This window comes from Pseudophryne corroboree, chromosome 3 (assembly GCF_028390025.1).
Source record: "Pseudophryne corroboree isolate aPseCor3 chromosome 3, aPseCor3.hap2, whole genome shotgun sequence".
NCBI classification, from domain to species: Eukaryota; Metazoa; Chordata; class Amphibia; order Anura; family Myobatrachidae; genus Pseudophryne; species Pseudophryne corroboree.
In genome coordinates, this window is record NC_086446.1 from 115,906,908 (window position 1) to 115,916,138 (window position 9,231).

General features: G+C 41.2%; 29 non-coding genes and 12 pseudogenes across 29 annotated transcripts; all 41 read right to left on the reverse strand.

Moving 5' to 3' along the window:
* Window positions 1-23: 23 nt before the first annotated feature.
* LOC134897456 (5S ribosomal RNA) lies at window positions 24-142 on the reverse strand. Its single transcript, XR_010172112.1, has one exon. It is a non-coding gene; the product is annotated as a 5S ribosomal RNA (ribosomal RNA).
* Window positions 143-249: 107 nt separating this feature from the next.
* On the reverse strand, window positions 250-368 carry LOC134889719 (5S ribosomal RNA; annotated as a pseudogene).
* A 107-nt stretch (window positions 369-475) lies between these two features.
* Window positions 476-594, reverse strand: LOC135060601 (5S ribosomal RNA). The gene has a single exon (XR_010246994.1). It is a non-coding gene; the product is annotated as a 5S ribosomal RNA (ribosomal RNA).
* A 107-nt stretch (window positions 595-701) lies between these two features.
* On the reverse strand, window positions 702-820 carry LOC135066825 (5S ribosomal RNA). The gene has a single exon (XR_010253064.1). It is a non-coding gene; the product is annotated as a 5S ribosomal RNA (ribosomal RNA).
* Window positions 821-927: 107 nt separating this feature from the next.
* LOC134902117 (5S ribosomal RNA) lies at window positions 928-1,046 on the reverse strand. The gene has a single exon (XR_010175592.1). It is a non-coding gene; the product is annotated as a 5S ribosomal RNA (ribosomal RNA).
* A 107-nt stretch (window positions 1,047-1,153) lies between these two features.
* LOC135066249 (5S ribosomal RNA) lies at window positions 1,154-1,272 on the reverse strand. The gene has a single exon (XR_010252503.1). It is a non-coding gene; the product is annotated as a 5S ribosomal RNA (ribosomal RNA).
* A 107-nt stretch (window positions 1,273-1,379) lies between these two features.
* On the reverse strand, window positions 1,380-1,498 carry LOC134901648 (5S ribosomal RNA). The gene has a single exon (XR_010175135.1). It is a non-coding gene; the product is annotated as a 5S ribosomal RNA (ribosomal RNA).
* Window positions 1,499-1,605: 107 nt separating this feature from the next.
* Window positions 1,606-1,724, reverse strand: LOC134892901 (5S ribosomal RNA; annotated as a pseudogene).
* Window positions 1,725-1,831: 107 nt separating this feature from the next.
* On the reverse strand, window positions 1,832-1,950 carry LOC135067591 (5S ribosomal RNA). Its single transcript, XR_010253803.1, has one exon. It is a non-coding gene; the product is annotated as a 5S ribosomal RNA (ribosomal RNA).
* Window positions 1,951-2,057: 107 nt separating this feature from the next.
* Window positions 2,058-2,176, reverse strand: LOC134887436 (5S ribosomal RNA; annotated as a pseudogene).
* A 107-nt stretch (window positions 2,177-2,283) lies between these two features.
* Window positions 2,284-2,402, reverse strand: LOC135068029 (5S ribosomal RNA). Its single transcript, XR_010254239.1, has one exon. It is a non-coding gene; the product is annotated as a 5S ribosomal RNA (ribosomal RNA).
* Window positions 2,403-2,509: 107 nt separating this feature from the next.
* LOC134892265 (5S ribosomal RNA) lies at window positions 2,510-2,628 on the reverse strand (annotated as a pseudogene).
* Window positions 2,629-2,735: 107 nt separating this feature from the next.
* On the reverse strand, window positions 2,736-2,854 carry LOC135069342 (5S ribosomal RNA). Its single transcript, XR_010255525.1, has one exon. It is a non-coding gene; the product is annotated as a 5S ribosomal RNA (ribosomal RNA).
* A 107-nt stretch (window positions 2,855-2,961) lies between these two features.
* LOC135058477 (5S ribosomal RNA) lies at window positions 2,962-3,080 on the reverse strand. The gene has a single exon (XR_010244905.1). It is a non-coding gene; the product is annotated as a 5S ribosomal RNA (ribosomal RNA).
* Window positions 3,081-3,187: 107 nt separating this feature from the next.
* Window positions 3,188-3,307, reverse strand: LOC134890514 (5S ribosomal RNA; annotated as a pseudogene).
* Window positions 3,308-3,414: 107 nt separating this feature from the next.
* LOC135068159 (5S ribosomal RNA) lies at window positions 3,415-3,533 on the reverse strand. Its single transcript, XR_010254365.1, has one exon. It is a non-coding gene; the product is annotated as a 5S ribosomal RNA (ribosomal RNA).
* A 107-nt stretch (window positions 3,534-3,640) lies between these two features.
* Window positions 3,641-3,759, reverse strand: LOC135068160 (5S ribosomal RNA). Its single transcript, XR_010254366.1, has one exon. It is a non-coding gene; the product is annotated as a 5S ribosomal RNA (ribosomal RNA).
* Window positions 3,760-3,866: 107 nt separating this feature from the next.
* On the reverse strand, window positions 3,867-3,985 carry LOC135066769 (5S ribosomal RNA). The gene has a single exon (XR_010253010.1). It is a non-coding gene; the product is annotated as a 5S ribosomal RNA (ribosomal RNA).
* Window positions 3,986-4,092: 107 nt separating this feature from the next.
* LOC135060583 (5S ribosomal RNA) lies at window positions 4,093-4,211 on the reverse strand. The gene has a single exon (XR_010246976.1). It is a non-coding gene; the product is annotated as a 5S ribosomal RNA (ribosomal RNA).
* Window positions 4,212-4,318: 107 nt separating this feature from the next.
* LOC134888369 (5S ribosomal RNA) lies at window positions 4,319-4,437 on the reverse strand (annotated as a pseudogene).
* Window positions 4,438-4,544: 107 nt separating this feature from the next.
* Window positions 4,545-4,663, reverse strand: LOC134890319 (5S ribosomal RNA; annotated as a pseudogene).
* Window positions 4,664-4,770: 107 nt separating this feature from the next.
* On the reverse strand, window positions 4,771-4,889 carry LOC134895864 (5S ribosomal RNA; annotated as a pseudogene).
* A 107-nt stretch (window positions 4,890-4,996) lies between these two features.
* LOC135060924 (5S ribosomal RNA) lies at window positions 4,997-5,115 on the reverse strand. Its single transcript, XR_010247319.1, has one exon. It is a non-coding gene; the product is annotated as a 5S ribosomal RNA (ribosomal RNA).
* Window positions 5,116-5,222: 107 nt separating this feature from the next.
* Window positions 5,223-5,341, reverse strand: LOC134888740 (5S ribosomal RNA; annotated as a pseudogene).
* A 107-nt stretch (window positions 5,342-5,448) lies between these two features.
* LOC135058471 (5S ribosomal RNA) lies at window positions 5,449-5,567 on the reverse strand. Its single transcript, XR_010244900.1, has one exon. It is a non-coding gene; the product is annotated as a 5S ribosomal RNA (ribosomal RNA).
* A 107-nt stretch (window positions 5,568-5,674) lies between these two features.
* On the reverse strand, window positions 5,675-5,793 carry LOC134891699 (5S ribosomal RNA; annotated as a pseudogene).
* A 107-nt stretch (window positions 5,794-5,900) lies between these two features.
* On the reverse strand, window positions 5,901-6,019 carry LOC135063417 (5S ribosomal RNA). Its single transcript, XR_010249749.1, has one exon. It is a non-coding gene; the product is annotated as a 5S ribosomal RNA (ribosomal RNA).
* Window positions 6,020-6,125: 106 nt separating this feature from the next.
* LOC134888389 (5S ribosomal RNA) lies at window positions 6,126-6,244 on the reverse strand (annotated as a pseudogene).
* Window positions 6,245-6,351: 107 nt separating this feature from the next.
* Window positions 6,352-6,470, reverse strand: LOC135064621 (5S ribosomal RNA). Its single transcript, XR_010250926.1, has one exon. It is a non-coding gene; the product is annotated as a 5S ribosomal RNA (ribosomal RNA).
* Window positions 6,471-6,577: 107 nt separating this feature from the next.
* LOC135070317 (5S ribosomal RNA) lies at window positions 6,578-6,696 on the reverse strand. Its single transcript, XR_010256485.1, has one exon. It is a non-coding gene; the product is annotated as a 5S ribosomal RNA (ribosomal RNA).
* A 107-nt stretch (window positions 6,697-6,803) lies between these two features.
* Window positions 6,804-6,922, reverse strand: LOC135065812 (5S ribosomal RNA). The gene has a single exon (XR_010252082.1). It is a non-coding gene; the product is annotated as a 5S ribosomal RNA (ribosomal RNA).
* A 107-nt stretch (window positions 6,923-7,029) lies between these two features.
* On the reverse strand, window positions 7,030-7,148 carry LOC135069722 (5S ribosomal RNA). Its single transcript, XR_010255906.1, has one exon. It is a non-coding gene; the product is annotated as a 5S ribosomal RNA (ribosomal RNA).
* A 107-nt stretch (window positions 7,149-7,255) lies between these two features.
* Window positions 7,256-7,374, reverse strand: LOC134890452 (5S ribosomal RNA; annotated as a pseudogene).
* Window positions 7,375-7,481: 107 nt separating this feature from the next.
* LOC134897467 (5S ribosomal RNA) lies at window positions 7,482-7,600 on the reverse strand. Its single transcript, XR_010172113.1, has one exon. It is a non-coding gene; the product is annotated as a 5S ribosomal RNA (ribosomal RNA).
* Window positions 7,601-7,707: 107 nt separating this feature from the next.
* Window positions 7,708-7,826, reverse strand: LOC135064622 (5S ribosomal RNA). Its single transcript, XR_010250927.1, has one exon. It is a non-coding gene; the product is annotated as a 5S ribosomal RNA (ribosomal RNA).
* A 107-nt stretch (window positions 7,827-7,933) lies between these two features.
* Window positions 7,934-8,052, reverse strand: LOC135066151 (5S ribosomal RNA). Its single transcript, XR_010252406.1, has one exon. It is a non-coding gene; the product is annotated as a 5S ribosomal RNA (ribosomal RNA).
* Window positions 8,053-8,159: 107 nt separating this feature from the next.
* LOC135066974 (5S ribosomal RNA) lies at window positions 8,160-8,278 on the reverse strand. Its single transcript, XR_010253206.1, has one exon. It is a non-coding gene; the product is annotated as a 5S ribosomal RNA (ribosomal RNA).
* A 107-nt stretch (window positions 8,279-8,385) lies between these two features.
* On the reverse strand, window positions 8,386-8,504 carry LOC135062892 (5S ribosomal RNA). The gene has a single exon (XR_010249234.1). It is a non-coding gene; the product is annotated as a 5S ribosomal RNA (ribosomal RNA).
* Window positions 8,505-8,611: 107 nt separating this feature from the next.
* Window positions 8,612-8,730, reverse strand: LOC135070927 (5S ribosomal RNA). Its single transcript, XR_010257074.1, has one exon. It is a non-coding gene; the product is annotated as a 5S ribosomal RNA (ribosomal RNA).
* A 107-nt stretch (window positions 8,731-8,837) lies between these two features.
* LOC135068064 (5S ribosomal RNA) lies at window positions 8,838-8,956 on the reverse strand. Its single transcript, XR_010254272.1, has one exon. It is a non-coding gene; the product is annotated as a 5S ribosomal RNA (ribosomal RNA).
* Window positions 8,957-9,063: 107 nt separating this feature from the next.
* On the reverse strand, window positions 9,064-9,182 carry LOC135064623 (5S ribosomal RNA). Its single transcript, XR_010250928.1, has one exon. It is a non-coding gene; the product is annotated as a 5S ribosomal RNA (ribosomal RNA).
* Window positions 9,183-9,231: the final 49 nt, after the last annotated feature.

The following is a 9,231-nucleotide window of genomic DNA, read 5'->3' on the forward strand; positions in this document are numbered from 1 at the left end:
GAACGGTGTTGGTAGTATAAAAATATCTACAGCACCTTGTATTCCCAGGTGGTCTCCCATCCAAGTACTAACCAGGCCCAACACTGCTTAGCTTCCAAGATCAGATGAGATTGGGCGTATCCAGTGTGGTGTGGCTGTAGATGAGCTTTGTGGTTTCTGTTTGAACTTTTCTACTTCTAACTACTGGTTCATAAATGAATACATTTGAAAATTGAATGCATCAACAGAACGGTGTTGGCAGTATAAAAATATCTACAGCACCTTGTATTCCCAGGTGGTCTCCCATCCAAGTACTAACCAGACCCAACACTGCTTAGCTTCCAAGATCAGATGAGATTGGGCATATCCAGTGTTGTGTGGCTGTAGATGACCTATATGGTTTCTGTTAGTACTTTTCTACTTCTAACTACTGGTTCATAAATGAATACGTTTGAAAATGGAATGCATCAACAGAACGGTGTACGTAGTATAAAAATATCTACAGCACCTTGTATTCCCAGGTGGTCTCCCATCCAAGTACTAACCAGGCCCAACACTGCTTAGCTTCCAAGATCAGATGAGATTGGGCGTATCCAGTGCGGTGTGGCTGTAGAAGAGCTTTATGGTTTCTGTTAGTACTTTTCTACTTCTAACTACTGGTTCATAAATGAATACGTTTGAAAATGGAATGCATCAACAGAACGGTGTACGTAGTATAAAAATATCTACAGCACCTTGTATTCCCAGGTGGTCTCCCATCCAAGTACTAACCAGGCCCAACACTGCTTAGCTTCCAAGATCAGATGAGATTGGGCGTATCCAGTGTGCTGTGGCTGTAGATGAGCTTTGCAGTTTCTGTTAGAACTTTTCTACTTCTAACTACTGGTTCATAAATGAATACATTTGAAAATGGAATGCATCAACAGAACGGTGTTGGCAGTATAAAAATATCTACAGCACCTTGTATTCCCAGGTGGTCTCCCATCCAAGTACTAACCAGGCCCAACACTGCTTAGCTGCCAAGATCAGATGAGATTGGGCGTATCCAGTGTGGTGTGGCTGTAGATGAGCTTTGTGGTTTCTGTTAGAACTTTTCTACTTCTAACTACTGGTTCATAAATGAATAGGTTTGAAAATGGAATGCATCAACAGAACGTTGTTGGCAGTATAAAAATATCTACAGCACCTTGTATTCCCAGGTGGTCTCCCATGCAAGTACTAACCAGGCCCAACACTGCTTAGCTTCCAAGATCAGATGAGATTGGGCGTATCCAGTGTGGTGTTGCTGTAGATGAACTTTCTGGTTTCTGTTAGAACTTTTCTACCTCTAACTACTGGTTCATAAATGAATAAGTTTTAAAATGGAATGCATCAACAGAACGGTGTTGGCAGTATAAAATTATCTACAGCACCTAGTATTCCCAGGTGGTTTCCCATCCAAGTACTAACCAGGCCCAACACTGCTTAGCTTCCAAGATCAGATGAGATTGGGCGTATCCAGTGTGGTGTGGCTGTAGAAGAGTTTTATGGTTTCTGTTAGTACTATTCTACTTCTAACTACTGGTTCATAAATGAATAAGTTTGAAAATGGAATGCATCAACAGAACGGTGTTGGTAGTATAAAAATTTCAACAGCACCTTGTATTCCCAGGTGGTCTCCCATCCAAGTATTAACCAGGCCCAACACTGCTTAGCTTCCTAGATCAGATGAGATTGGGCGTATCCAGTGTGGTGTGGCTGTAGATGAGCTTTGTCGTTTCTGTTAGAACTTTTCTACTTCTAACTACTGGTTTATATATGAATATGTTTGAAAATGGAATGCATCAACAGAACGGTGTTGGTAGTATAAAAATATCTACAGCACCTTGTATTCCCAGGTGGTCTCCCATCCAAGTACTAACCAGGCCCAACACTGTTTAGCTTCCAAGATCAGATGAGATTGGGCGTATCGAGTGTGGTGTGGCTGTAGATGAGCTTTGCAGTTTCTGTTAGAACTTTTCTACTTCTAACTACTGGTTCATAAATGAATACATTTGAAAATGGAATGCATCAACAGAACGGTGTTGGCAGTATAAAAATATCTACAGCACCTTATATTCCCAGGTGGTTTCCCATCCAAGTACTAACCAGGCCCAACACTGCTTAGCTTCCAAGATCAGATGAGATTGGGCGTATCCAGTGTTGTGTGGCTGTAGATGAGCTTTGTGGTTTCTGTTAGAACTTTTCTACTTCTAACTACTGGTTCATAAATGAATACATTTTAAAATGGAATGCATCAACAGAACGGTGTTGGCAGTATAAAATTATCTACAGCACCTTGTATTCCCAGGTGGTCTCCCATCCAAGTACTAACCAGGACCAACACTGCTTAGCTTCCAAGATCAGATGAGATTGGGCATATCCAGTGTGGTGTGGCTGTAGATGAGCTTTGCAGTTTCTGTTAGAACTTTTCTACTTCTAACTACTGGTTCATAAATGAATACATTTGAAAATGGAATGCATCAACAGAACAGTGTTGGCAGTATAAAAATATCTACAGCACCTTGTATTCCCAGGTGGTCTCCCATCCAATTACTAACCAGGCCCAACACTGCTTAGCTTCCAAGATCAGATGATATTGGGCGTATCCAGTGTGGTGTGGCTGTAGAAGAGCTTTATGGTTTCTGTTAGTACTTTTCTACTTCTAACTACTGGTTCATAAATGAATAAGTTTGAAAATGGAATGCATCAACAGAACGGTGTTGGTAGTATAAAAATTTCTACAGCACCTTGTATTCCCAGGTGGTCTCCCATCCAAGTACTAACCAGGCCCAACACTGCTTAGCTTCCAAGATCAGATGAGATTGGGCGTATCCTGTGTGGTGTGGCTGTAGATGAGCTTTGTCGTTTCTGTTAGAACTTTTCTACTTCTAACTACTGTTTCATAAATGAATACATTTGAAAATGGAATGCATCAACAGAACGGTGTTGGCAGTATAAAAATATCTACAGCACCTTATATTCCCAGGTGGTCTCCCATCCAAGTACTAACCAGGCCCAACACTGCTTAGCTTCCAAGATCAGATGAGATTGGGCGTATCCAGTGTGGTGTGGCTGTAGATGAGCTTTGTGGTTTCTGTTAGAACTTTTCTACTTCTAACTACTGGTTCATAAATGAATAGGTTTGAAAATGGAATGCATAAACAGAACGGTGTTGGCAGTATAAAAATATCTACAGCACCTACGTATTCCCAGGTGGTCTCCCATCCAAGTACTAACCGGACCCAACACTGCTTAGCTTCCAAGATCAGATGAGATTGGGCATATCCAGTGTGGTGTGGCTGTAGAAGAGCTTTATGGTTTCTGTTAGTACTTTTCTACTTCTAACTACTGGTTCATAAATGAATACGTTTGAAAATGGAATGCATCAACAGAACGGTGTTGGTAGTACAAAAATATCTACAGCACCTTGTATTCCCAGGTGGTCTCCCATCCAAGTACTAACCAGGCCCAACACTGCTTAGCTTCCAAGATCAGATGAGATTGGGCATATCCAGTGTGGTGTGGCTATAGAAGAGCTTTATGGTTTCTGTTAGTACTTTTCTACTTCTAACTACTGGTTCATAAATGAATAAGTTTGAAAATGGAATGCATCAACAGAACGGTGTTGGTAGTACAAAAATATCTACAGCACCTTGTATTCCCAGGTGGTCTCCCATCCAAGTACTAACCAGGCCCAACACTGCTTAGCTTCCAAGATCAGATGAGATTGGGCATATCCAGTGTGGTGTGGCTATAGAAGAGCTTTATGGTTTCTGTTAGTACTTTTCTACTTCTAACTACTGGTTCATAAATGAATAAGTTTGAAAATGGAATGCATCAACAGAACGGTGTTGGTAGTATAAAAATATCTACAGCACCTTGTATTCCCAGGTGGTCTCCCATCCAAGTACTAACCAGGCCCAACACTGCTTAGCTTCCAAGATCAGACAAGATTGGGCGTATCCAGTGTGGTGTGGCTGTAGATAAGCTTTATGGTTTCTGTTAGAACTTTTCTACTTCTAACTACTGGTTCATAAATGAATACGTTTTAAAATGGAATGCATCAACAGAACGGTGTTGGTAGTATAAAAATAGCTACAGCACCTTGTATTCCCAGGTGGTCTCCCATCCAAGTACTAACCAGGCCCAACACTGCTTAGCTTCCAAGATCAGATGAGATTGGGCGTATCCAGTGTGGTGTGGCTGTAGATGAGCTTTGTGGTTTCTGTTAGAACTTTTCTACTTCTAACTACTGGTTCATAAATGAATACGTTTGAAAATGGAATGCATCAACAGAACAGTGTTGGCAGTATAAAAATATCTACAGCACCTTGTATTCCCAGGTGGTCTCCCATCCATGTACTAACAAGGCCCAACACTGCTTAGCTTCCAAGATGAGACGAGATTGGGCGTATCCAGTGTGGTGTGGCTGTAGATGAGCTTTGTGGTTTCTGTTAGAACTTTTCTACTTCTAACTACTGGTTCATAAATGAATACGTTTGAAAATGGAATGCATCAACAGAACGGTGTTGGCAGGATAAAAATATCTACAACACCTTGTATTCCCAGGTGGTCTCCCATCCAAGTACTAACCAGGCCCAACACTGCTTAGCGTCCAAGATCAGATGAGATTGGGCGTATCCAATCTGGTGTGGCTGTAGATGAGCTTTGTGGTTTCTGTTAGAACTTTTCTACTTCTAACTACTGGTTCATAAATGAATACGTTTGAAAATGGAATGCATCAACAGAACGGTGTTGGCAGTATAAAAATATCTACAGCACCTTGTATTTCCAGGTGGTCTCCCATCCAAGTACTAACCAAGCCCAACACTGCATAGCTTCCAAGATCAGGTGAGATTGGGCATATCCAGCATGGTGTGGCTGTAGATGAGCTTTGTGGTTTCTGTTAGAACTTTTCTACTTCTAACCACTGGTTCATAAATGAATACGTTTGAAAATGGAATGCATCAACAGAACAGTGTTGGCAGTATAAAAATATCTACAGCACCTTGTATTCCCAGGTGGTCTCCCATCCAAGTACTAACAAGGCCCAACACTGCTTAGCTTCAAAGATCAGACGAGATTGGGCGTATCCAGTGTGGTGTGGCTGTAGATGAGCTTTGTGGTTTCTGTTAGAACTTTTCTACTTCTAACTACTGGTTCATAAATGAATAGGTTTGAAAATGGAATGCATTAACAGAACGGTGTTGGCAGTATAAAAATATCTACAGCACCTTGTATTCCCAGGTGGTCTCCCATCCAAGTACTAACCAGACTCAACACTGCTTAGCTTCCAAGATCAGATGAGATTGGGCGTATCCAGTGTGGTGTTGCTGTAGATGAACTTTCTGGTTTCTGTTAGAACTTTTCTACTTCTAACTACTGGTTCATAAATGAATAAGTTTTAAAATGGAATGCATCAACAGAACGGTGTTGGCAGTATAAAATTATCTACAGCACCTAGTATTCCCAGGTGGTCTCCCATCCAAGTACTAACCAGGCCCAACACTGCTTAACTTCCAAGATCAGATGAGATTGGGCGTATCCAGTGTGGTGTGGCTGTAGAAGAGCTTTATGGTTTCTGTTAGTACTTTTCTACTTCTAACTATTGGTTCATAAATGAATAAGTTTGAAAATGGAATGCATCAACAGAACGGTGTAGGTAGTATAAAAATTTCTACAGCACCTTGTATTCCCAGGTGGTCTCCCATCCAAGTACTAACCAGGCACAACACTGCTTAGCTTCCTAGATCAGATGAGATTGGGCGTATCCAGTGTGGTGTGGCTGTAGATGAGCTTTGTGGTTTCTGTTAGAACTTTTCTACTTCTAACTACTGGTTCATAAATGAATACGTTTGAAAATGGAATGCATCAACAGAACGGTGTTGGTAGTATAAAAATATCTACAGCACCTTGTATTCCCAGGTGGTCTCCCATCCAAGTACTAACCAGGCCCAACACTGTTTAGCTTCCAAGATCAGATGAGATTGGGCGTATCCAGTGTGGTGTTGCTGTAGATGAACTTTCTGGTTTCTGTTAGAACTTTTCTACTTCTAACTACTGGTTCATAAATGAATACGTTTTAAAATGGAATGCATCAACAGAACGGTGTGGTAGTATAAAAATATCTACAGCACCTTGTACTCCCAGGTGGTCTCCCATCCAAGTATTAACCAGGCCCAACACTGCTTAGCTTCCTAGATCAGATGAGATTGGGCGTATCCAGTGTGGTGTGGCTGTAGATGAGCTTTGGGGTTTCTGTTAGAACTTTTCTACTTCTAACTACTGGTTCATAAATGAATACGTTTTAAAATGGAATGCATCAACAGAACGGTGTTGGTAGTATAAAAATATCTACAGCACCTTGTATTCCCAGGTGGACTCCCATCCAAGTACTAATCAGGCCCAACACTGCTTAGCTTCCAAGGTCAGATGAGATTGGGCGTATCCAGTGTGGTGTGGCTGTAGATGAGTTTTGTGGTTTCTGTTAGAACTTTTCTACTTCTAACTACTGGTTCATAAATGAATACGTTTGAAAATGGAATGCATCAACAGAACGGTGTTGGCAGTATAAAAATATCTACAGCACCTTGTATTCCCAGGTGGTCTCCCACCCAAGTACTAACCAGGCCCAACACTGCTTAGCTTCCAAGATCAGATGATATTGGGCGTATCCAGTGTGGTGTGGCTGTAGATGAGCTTTGTTGTTTCTGTCAGAACTTTTCTACTACTAACTACTGGTTCATAAATGAATACGTTTGAAAATGGAATGCATCAACAGAACGGTGTTGGCAGTATAAAAATATCTACAGCACCTTGTATTCCCAGGTAGTCTCCCATCCAAGTACTAACCAGGCCCAACACTGCTTAGCTTCCAAGATCAGATGAGATTGGGCGTATCCAATGTGGTGTGGCTGTAGATGAACTTTGTGGTTTCTGTTAGAACTTTTCTACTTCTAACTACTGGTTCATAAATGAATACGTTTTAAAATGGAATGCATCAACAGAACGGTGTTGGCAGTATAAAATTATCTACAGCACCTTGTATTCCCAGGTGGACTCCCATCCAAGTACTAACCAGGCCCAACACTGCTTAGCTTCCAAGATCAGATGAGATTGGGCATATCCAGTGTGGTGTGGCTGTAGAAGAGCTTTATGGTTTCTGTTAGTACTTTTCTACTTCCAACTACTGGTTCATAAATGAATACGTTTGAAAATGGAATGCATCAACAGAACGGTGTTTGTAGTATAAAAATATCTACAGCACCTTGTATTACCAGGTGGTCTCCCATCCAAGTACTAACCAGGCCCAACACTGCTTAGCTTCCAAGATCAGATGAGATTGGGCGTATACAGTGTGGTGCTGCTGTAGATGAAATTTCTGGTTTCTGTTAGAACTTTTCTACTTATAAATACTGGTTCATAAATGAACACGTTTTAAAATGGAATGCATCAACAGAACGGTGTTGGTAGTAAAAAAATATCTACAGCACCTTGTATTCCCAGGTGGTCTCCCATCCAAGTACTAACCAGGCCCAACACTGCTTAGCTTCCAAGATCAGATGAGATTGGGCGTATCCAGTGTGGTGTGGCTGTAGATGAGCTTTGTGGTTTCTGTTAGAACTTTTCTACTTCTAACTACTGGTTCATAAATGAATACGTTTTAAAATGGAATGCATCAACAGAACGGTGTTGGTAGTATAAAAATATCTACAGCACCTTGTATTCCCAGGTGGACTCCCATCCAAGTACTAATCAGGCCCAACACTGCTTAGCTTCCAAGGTCAGATGAGATTGGGCGTATCCAGTGTGGTGTGGCTGTAGATGAGTTTTGTGGTTTCTGTTAGAACTTTTCTACTTCTAACTACTGGTTCATAAATGAATACGTTTTAAAATGGAATGCATCAACAGAACGGTGTTGGCAGTATAAAAATATCTACAGCACCTTGTATTCCCAGGTGGTCTCCCACCCAAGTACTAACCAGGCCCAACACTGCTTAGCTTCCAAGATCAGATGAGATTGGGCGTATCAAGTGTGGTGTTGCTGTAGATGAGCTTTGTTGTTTCTGTTAGAACTTTTCTACTACTAACTACTGGTTCATAAATGAATACGTTTGAAAATGGAATGCATCAACAGAACGGTGTTGGCAGTATAAAAATATCTACAGCACCTTGTATTCCCAGGTAGTCTCCCATCCAAGTACTAACCAGGCCCAACACTGCTTAGCTTCCAAGATCAGATGAGATTGGGCGTATCCAGTGTGGTGTTGCTGTAGATGAACTTTCTGGTTTCTGTTAGAACTTTTCTACTTCTAACTACTGGTTCATAAATGAATAAGTTTTAAAATGGAATGCATCAACAGAACGGTGTTGGCAGTATAAAATTATCTACAGCACTTAGTATTCCCAGATGGTCTCCCATCCAAGTACTAACCAGGCCCAACACTGCTTAACTTCCAAGATCAGATGAGATTGGGCGTATCCAGTGTGGTGTGGCTGTAGAAGAGCTTTATGGTTTCTGTTAGTACTTTTCTACTTCTAACTATTGGTTCATAAATGAATAAGTTTGAAAATGGAATGCATCAACAGAACGGTGTAGGTAGTATAAAAATTTCTACAGCACCTTGTATTCCCAGGTGGTCTCCCATCCAAGTACTAACCAGGCCCAACACTGCTTAGCTTCCTAGATCAGATGAGATTGGGCGTATCCAGTGTGGTGTGGCTGTAGATGAGCTTTGTGGTTTCTGTTAGAACTTTTCTACTTCTAACTACTGGTTCATAAATGAATACGTTTGAAAATGGAATGCATCAACAGAACGGTGTTGGTAGTATAAAAATATCTACAGCACCTTGTATTCCCAGGTGGTCTCCCATCCAAGTACTAACCAGGCCCAACACTGTTTAGCTTCCAAGATCAGATGAGATTGGGCGTATCCAGAGTGGTGTTGCTGTAGATGAACTTTCTGGTTTCTGTTAGAACTTTTCTACTTCTAACTACTGGTTCATAAATGAATACGTTTTAAAATGGAATGCATCAACAGAACGGTGTTGGTAGTATAAAAATATCTACAGCACCTTGTATTCCCAGGTGGACTCCCATCCAAGTACTAATCAGGCCCAACACTGCTTAGCTTCCAAGGTCAGATGAGATTGGGCGTATCCAGTGTGGTGTGGCTGTAGATGAGTTTTGTGGTTTCTGTTAGAACTTTTCTACTTCTAACTACTGGTTCA